This window comes from Amblyomma maculatum, chromosome 7, assembly GCF_055883805.1.
Source record: "Amblyomma maculatum isolate TAMU_Amacu chromosome 7, ASM5588380v1, whole genome shotgun sequence".
NCBI lineage: Eukaryota > Metazoa > Arthropoda > Arachnida > Ixodida > Ixodidae > Amblyomma > Amblyomma maculatum.
The window spans coordinates 128,573,133-128,581,459 of NC_139350.1; positions in this window are offsets into that span (position 1 = coordinate 128,573,133).

The window sequence follows — 8,327 nt, forward strand, 5'->3', positions numbered from 1 at the left end:
GGAAGGGAAGCATTAGCTCGAAAACGCGCGCTATTCGATTGGTCTCCCGCTGAGTGTTTTTTTTTCTTTCCTTTTTGACTCTAGAGGCAGGAGAAGCTCTCTGTATCTGCAGGCCTCGACCCAGGACCCTCGTTCGTGGTTCCATCGTCCGAAAGGGAGCGGCCGGCGGCCATAAAACCAGCCAGAGAAGTCTGGTTTTTGTCACGCTGCATAGAAACATTTTGGGGCTCTACAGCAAAGGTTAGGCAGGTTAGGTCAATATAAACGACGGCTCACCGACGTTTCTACGCGGAACAACCTACAGCAGCTGCTTGGATGTGGCGTTTTTTTCCAGAAGCCTCCATCCCTCCGTTTCTTGGTGTAGTGATGTGGAAACACATGGGAGTGATCACATACCAATTACGTACATATGCATCAAGTGGTTTGCACCTGCCACTTCACCTCGTGTGCAATACACAGACAGGCCCGCCTTTAGGGCAGCGGTGGAGACTTCCAGCGTGGACCTCCAGTCACCATCTTAAATAGAGGGATTCATTACTTCCTCTCTCAGTGAGAACACTCTCTATGTTAGTGTGCCGGTGTCAGTGTCCAGCATCGACGTGGAATTCGAGCGGCTTCGCGCGATCCGTCGGCGGGCTGAAAGGAAGTACAGAAGAACGAAATCCGCGCAAGATCTCGCACTTTCTCGCCGAGCTAAACGACAAGTTTTGCGTCACCTGGAGAGGTTAGGACGACAACGTTGGAGACAGTTCTGCTCATCACTGGATCCCCGTAAGCCCCTGTCGCGTATCTGGCATGTTGCGAGAAGCTTGCGCACACCTCCGCGAGAAAGGCACCCTTTTCGTGCCCTGGCCCTTTACCAACGCTGCAATGAAGTTGACGTAGCTGAAGATTTTTGTAAAATGGTTGTGGGCACAAACCAGGCACAGTTACCAATTTCAGAGGTTTTTGCACCACCTTCGCCGAATGATCAATAGGACGTGCCCTTTACAATAGCTGAATTAGACGCCGCTCTTGCTTCTTGTCGGCATTCATCTGCACCTGGTCCTGACGGGATTACTTATTGAACCTTATCGAACCTAGGCAAGGATGGTAAAACTGCACTACTTAATTATTTCAATGATATATGGGCTTCTAGTACTGTTCCTGAACACTGGAAAATTAGCCGCCTGGTTGCTCTTATGAAGCCTGGAAAGCCTCCTCTCGAACTTACCTCATACCGGCCAGTTGCCCTAGCAAGCTGTGTTGGAAAAGTTATGGAGCGCATGGTGCTGGCAAGACTTGAGTGGTATCTAGAGAGTAATGATCTTTATCCGAATATGATGACTGGATTTCGCCGCGGACGCTCTTCCATTGACAGCGTCATCGACCTTGTGGCGACAGTAGAACACGAAAAGCGTCACCGTCGACTAGTAGCTGCTGCATTTTTAGATATAAAGGGAGCTTACGACAACGTCCTCCGTGAAGCTATTCTTGATGGACTTGACGACGTGGGAGTTGGTGGCCGGCTGTACTTGTGGATTGTAAGCTATCTCAGCGGCCGCTACATGACTATGCCTGAAGGAAATACTACCCACTTTCAGGTCGGTCGTGGAGTTCCACAGGGAGGAGTTCTCAGCCCAACTTTATTTAACGTTGCGCTAATTGGCCTCGTGAGTGAACTGCCAACTAACATCCACATAAGTGCATATGCTGACGACATCTGCATTTGGGCCTCTGGTTCGACGCGCCCACAACTACGTGCGAGACTGCAACGAGCTGTGTCATCAACATCGATGTACTTACGGCGTCAAGGTTTATTTTTAGCGGCAGAAAAGTGTGCAGTGATCGCGTTTACGGGAAAATGTGTCAGCCGCTACCCGATTACCCTTCATGGAGTCGTAATACCATACGTCTCCAGGCACAGATTCTTGGGAGTAATTATTGACCACCGACTATCTTGGTCGAAACATATTGCTATGGTGAAGAAGAGGCTAATTAATTTTTGCTATGTACTTCGTTACATAGCTGGCATCAAATGGGGTCCAACTGAGCGCTCCTTAATACGGCTTTACGAGGGTCTGTTTGTTGGCTACATCCGGTACAGTCTCCCAGTACTCTCTAGTATGAGCATTTCCTGCTTGCGGACTTAGAGAGCGTGCAAGCGCAGGCACTGAAAATATGCCTTGGACTGCCCAGATGCACCTCTAACAAAGGCACAATTGAAGAGGCACAAGCTCGCCCAATGTCCATATACTTGTCACACGAACCACTTCGTGTATATTTACGAGCACTTACAAGACACCGTTTTCACCCACTCAGCAAGATTCTGGATGAGAGGCCGGACTGCAGTTTTACAAGTGCACTCCGCTGCCATCAGTCGCAAGTACCGACAGGATTGCCCTCCCATATCGTCCTACCCAACCACCATGGACGATGGATAAACCTTTGGTGCACCTTCGTGTTCCCGGAATACTAAAGAAATCAATGGTACCAATTAGTGGACTCAAACAACTTACTCTGGCACACATCTGGTCAGAATATCCCAGTTATATTCACGTATACACCGATGGATCTGTGTCAGCACAGGCATCCGCTGCAGCTGTGGTCATACCAGCTCAGAAAACTACTCTGCATTTCCTTTTGGGACATACCTCTACATCAACCGCTGCCGAACTTGTAGCCATTCAGGAATCTATACGCTATATATGTGGGGAACCACCTCAAAAATGGTGTATATTCACGGACTCGAAGACTGCATTACAAATTTTGGAAAACTTCTTACGCCACACTGCTTATCAGTCCCTGGCACTAAACATTATGGAGCTCGTCACATCTGCCCAGCTGCAAGGCCACATGATAATGTTTCAATGGATTCCTGCCCACTGCGGCCTCCATGGGAATGAGCAGGCCGATGTTGAAGCGAAAAGCGCACTCATCAATGGCTTCCAAACAGCTGTGCCTTTTTCAAGAGCGGATACGACGTGTCTTCTAAAGAGTTATATGAATATTGCTACAGCAGCTTACTGGGCTCAACCAGACGCCCGACACATCCGTCTAAGAAGGCTCGATCGAACATTTAAATTTAATGTTCCGCGTGATATTCCGCGTCATCAGACATGCTTGATACATCGACTTCGTTTAAACGTGGCTTTCACGCGCAAGTACTTACATTTAATTGGACAGATGGACTCACCGGAATGTTTAACTTGTGGCATCCCAGAGACTGTGGACCATGTATTATTGGTGTGCCCAGAGTATGCGAACGAAAGAAATGTGCTAGCTGCTTCCTTGAAGTGTTTAGACAAGAGGCCTCTGTCGGAGGAACTGCTGCTGGGCGCTTGGCAGGACAAGGGGAAGGGCGTCCAGGCAGTGCGCGCTCTTTGCCGTTATTTGAGCGCCAGCGGACTTGATTCACGTTTGTAAAGCAACCTGCTGTGTCTGTATATATATTTCATATGCCTTCTCCCACATCGTCACCCATCATGACCTTCTTCTCTCCTTCCCCTTCCCCAGTGCAGAGTAGCAGGCCAGATTTGAATTATTCGGGCCAACCTCTCTGCCTTTTCCTTTCAATAAATCCATCTAGGCAGGAAGGTGACGTGCTTTTGTCCTAATCCGACGGAGAATGGGCAACCTCATTCAACCCCCCCCCCCCCCCCCCTCCCTCTTTCACTCCACCGCATCCCTGCTCTGACAATACACGCCACGGCATGGCGACAAAGGCGTGTCTCCTTCCCTTTCCTTTCTATCTGCAGAGCCACGAGTAGCCTCTTTGCCACGACCAACCCTTCTTTTCTTTAATTCCCACTCCCCGCGTGGTGCAACGGCGGTGATTCCCTCAATAGAGGAGACAGTTGAAAGCACCACGTTACCCCCTTTCTACCATCCCCCCAACCAGAACATCAGAACTACCCGCGAAGTCTTACTCCGCGACGCAGCGCATGTTTTCTGACAGAACGGAGAGCACGGCCTGTCTTCGGGGTGAGCGCCGCGCTCTCCCTCGAGACCGTCCGTGAGGAGAGAAGTGGTACTACGCGTGCAACCACGGCCGGTAGAGTTGGCGCAGCGGTGGTAGTGGTGGTAAAGTGAATTATGCAGCCCGTGCCAGAGAGGCGCGTGCCAGTCTAGAAGCTATCTGAGAGGTAATGGCTCAGACCTGTTGCGGATATGCGGAGAGACGGCGAAAGGGCCACATAGCCTCCAATGTGTAGCGCACATTTTGTGCATTTTGCGGACGGTTGCAGTGTGAGGATGAAAATTTTACTGCAGTTTCAAGCTTTCCTATTCGCCAAAACTGGGGTTAGGAGGGAGGCTGCTGTTGCTGTATTTTATTTGTGTGTGTGGAAAAGGGCGCGCTTTTGGCTCGATATGTCGAGCGCGTGTCCTGCGTCCGAGTGACTTGTCTCTTGCTACTCCGTGCGATAGAGCTCTTGGCCCAGCCGAACGCTGTGAGTAACGGTTTTTGAGAGCTGGTGAGGCGCGCCAGTTCGATTACGGGGACGCGGGGACCACTGTTGCGGCGTTTGGCGGCCAGCTAGCGTAGCGCGGATAGATAGACTCGCGTACCCATTTGCAAATAGCCTGTATAAAGTTACCCGGTTGTGTACAAACTTCCCCCTGCAAATCACTTCCTCGACCAGGCCTGCAAGCAGTGCATCCAGGTTCTGGGAATCTCTGGACCCAACGCTACCGGACAATACCCAGAAATGTGGCGCACCAAACACAATCACATGAGAAGAAACACAACATAGGCGCACACTACCAACTATAATATGGATCTGAACACGCACTTCCTCTTCACCACTCATCGTCTTCCACACCCAAGTACACCTTCTTCACACACATCTTGATTAATTTATAAGAAGGGAAAGGCGCGGTAACTGTCTCACTTGTTTTCTGTGGACACCTCAACCGCGCCGTAAGGGAAGGGAGGAAGGTGAGAGTGAAAGCGGAAAGAGAGAAAGAGGAGCCGTAGTGGAGGACTACGGAGTAATTTCGACCACCTGGGGATCTTTAACGTGCGCTGACATCTCACAGCACACGGACACCTCTTCCTTTCGCCTCCATCGAAACGCAGCCGCCGAGGCCGGGTTCGAACCCTGGTGCTCCGGCACAGTAGTCGGGCGTCTTACCACTGTACCACCCTAGCGGGGCTCTTTCTTCTTTGCCAAAGAGATAGTTATAACGAAGAAGAAGAAGAAGAAGAAGAAGCACTTTCTTCCTTGCAGAACTCAAACATCGTCCAAGCATGACAGTCGCAAATTCTACACTCAAGTACACCTCCACCACATGAGTGGTGAAGAGGAAGTGTGTGTTCAGATCCATATTATAGTTGGTAGTGTGCGCCTATGTTGTGTTTCTTCTCATGTGATTGTGTTTGGTGCGCCACATTTCTGGGTACTATTTTTACTACTGGACGCAGTCGTGGCCGAGTGGTTTGGGCGCCCGTCTTGGCTGCGGGAGGTGGTCAGTTCGAAACCCGCCGCCGGACACCCACCGGTAAAATTGGGTACAAGCGTCCCCCGGCCCGGCGCCCGGCTCTCTCAGGGGTGTGCGTTTGGAAGAGGCTCTTGAATGGTTACCACTGCTACAATCGATGATCCGAGCTTGCAGACCGTCAGGATTTGTCGGTGTCTCTACCCAATCGCATGAAGGAGGGAGTCGGTCGTCTCGTTTTCGTCTACTGTCCTCGTGCCTTTACATCACTCACCGGCGGGCTTTAATTAAGTTTTCGCGGAGCGGGAGCTGTAGCGTGCCGTCGTTCAGTATCACGTTGCCGAGGATCTTGATAACCAATGCTCCATTCTCCGTGCCGATCATGATAACGTTTTGGTCCAGGAACCGGCCAAATCAATATCCCCCGCCATGACACCGGTGAGGTGTTTCAGCGCCTTCCCGAGGTCCCCCGGGCCGAAAATCATACGGATATTCAAGGTGGTGTTTGCTTTTAAACGATGACGAGCTCGTCTGTCTGGATACGCGGTGTCTGCGTCGGTTTCCATGGTGCCGTCTGAGTACGGAGCCCCAAGATTCTGCCATGGCTCCATATCTTTAGGGGCCGTCCCCAACTTGTTCGCCTGCTGTTGGGCGGCGGCTGCCGCTCCTCGTAGTTTCGGATTCGAAAGCTTCTTCCGCATTTGGTTCACCATAATTTCAAGATATTCTTCCTCGGTATGGGACAGTGCTCCAACTCAGGAGGGATGATTTTGCGCCCAGCTCATTGACAGGGGGTCGCACTCTACCACCCCTCGTAGTTTCGGATTCGCAAGTTTCTTCCGCACGTGGTTCACCGTGATTTCAGATATTCGACCTCACCGTGTATGGAGCCGAGATCCACCTCAGGAGGAATAATTTGCGCCCACTTCATCGACGTGGGGTCGTACCCTGTCGTTGCGGCCACCGCCACCTGCTTCCTCTTATACACGTGAAGCGTAGCGTAAGCTACTAGCTTCAAATAGTCATTGTAGCGTTATATTATAAGGGCTGTTCCAAAGCATCTGCCATTGTTTTGTATAATTTTCAGCCCATTAAAAAACGCTCTCTATCAATTCCCGAAGTAGTTTTGTTTTCTCTGCCAGTGAGGGGAGAAAATTGCGAAGTAATTCACAATGCCTAGTAATCTCTGGACCTCTGCTTATCAGTAGGTGGCGGTACATATTAAGCATGGACGTAATAAAATCTGGACCAGGCCGTACGCCTTTCTGAGTAATCACATCCCGTAAAAATGATATTTTGCTGACTCCAATTTTGAATTTTGCTGCCTTCAAACGGGGGCTTTCCTTTCGTGCTGTTTCCAACACAGTTTCCAACCTTTCAACGTGCTGTTTTCTTGTACAGCCCCAGATCATGCCTGATAACCCATCAATGATTTCACTTAGGATCGTTTGGAAAATATCAGGAGCGGGTGCTATGCCAAACGGAAGTCTCAAAAATGGATATCATCCAAAGGGAGTGGCGAACATGCAAAATTCTCACCGTCTTGTCATGAAATGAAATTTAATGAAATCCAGAACTGGCATCTAAACGAGTGAAAACACTGGCTCCCACCAGTTCCGCTTCGACATCTGCTCTGCGGGGCATCTGGTAGTTGTGGTGCTCACGCTTGAGACGCACTCATTGATTTTTGTAGGGTCCTTGCAGTAAATTCGAATCGATGGGACAGAAGGAGGATGCGTGTAACGGCGGTCCTGGATTGAGAACAGCAGAGAGTTTAGAGTGTAGCGGAGGCCAAATGAAGAACGCGCGCTTTCGAGTAATTCTAAAGCACTCACTAAAAGAAAACAGAACATTCCGCGCAGTACACACCACAGCACCCTGCTAAGAAATGTTCTCAAACACAGGCACAAAAAAAAAAAAAAAAAAAAAAAAAACGGCACCGCGCCGAACCCTGCAGCGTGCACGATGCCTTTTCAAACTTCCTGGCATATAAGCAGCTACAGTTGTCGAAAAACTGTGCCATATATTCACCAGATATGATATACTTGCAGAAAGGTGCACGGACAGTGACCCTCAGTTTGCATGTCGAGAGTTCGCAGTCTTAGCGACGAGGTATGCGACTTCAAGCACATGACATCAAGCCCAATCGAGGTTACCCAGATGAAATGGCCTCGCGGAAAAAATATAGTAAAGAAAACAACAGAAGGGAAATATGATTTTTGGCACGACCTGCTCAATTACAGATCGAGCAACCCCTTTAGAGGATGGTCGATGGGTCGGCCACCAGCTGAAATACTGCAGAAAGAATGGCTCTGAACTCGTTGCCCGACTTCAACAATGCACCATGGCACGCTCGTGCTAAATCATCAGGTCCAGCGCTCTCGATACACTCGATCTACCGCCGCTCAGAGAAGGGCAAGTCGTCAGAATTCGAGAAGCATGGCAACCAAAAACCCATGGTCGTCAAAATACGGACTATGTGCAGGTACACGTGTAGGTGTACACGTAGCGCGAGTAAAGTGCTCTAGAAATATTCTAGAGCACTTTAGCGCGAGTATGCGGGCGGCGTGTTCAGTGATACCAATACCGACCGGAAGCTTGCGCGCCGAGGCGAATCTCGCTCGCCAGTCTGCTGTAGTTATTTCCTTCTTCTGTGGCTGCAGTGGTGTCAGTGTCACGGTGTCAGTGTTCTAGCAGTTCTATCCCTCTAGAGAACTGCAGCTTTACGAAGGAGACCAATAAAGACGCTCTGCTCCGCATGTTACTCGACCGATCATTTACTTTTACCTCAACGTCATCGCAAAATGAAACCGAAACTAATTATTATTAAAAAAATGGAAAAGTATTTAAGAATGAAAAATGTATGCGTGCATTTGTACTTCACGCTTTGAAACATCAATTTGTATTGC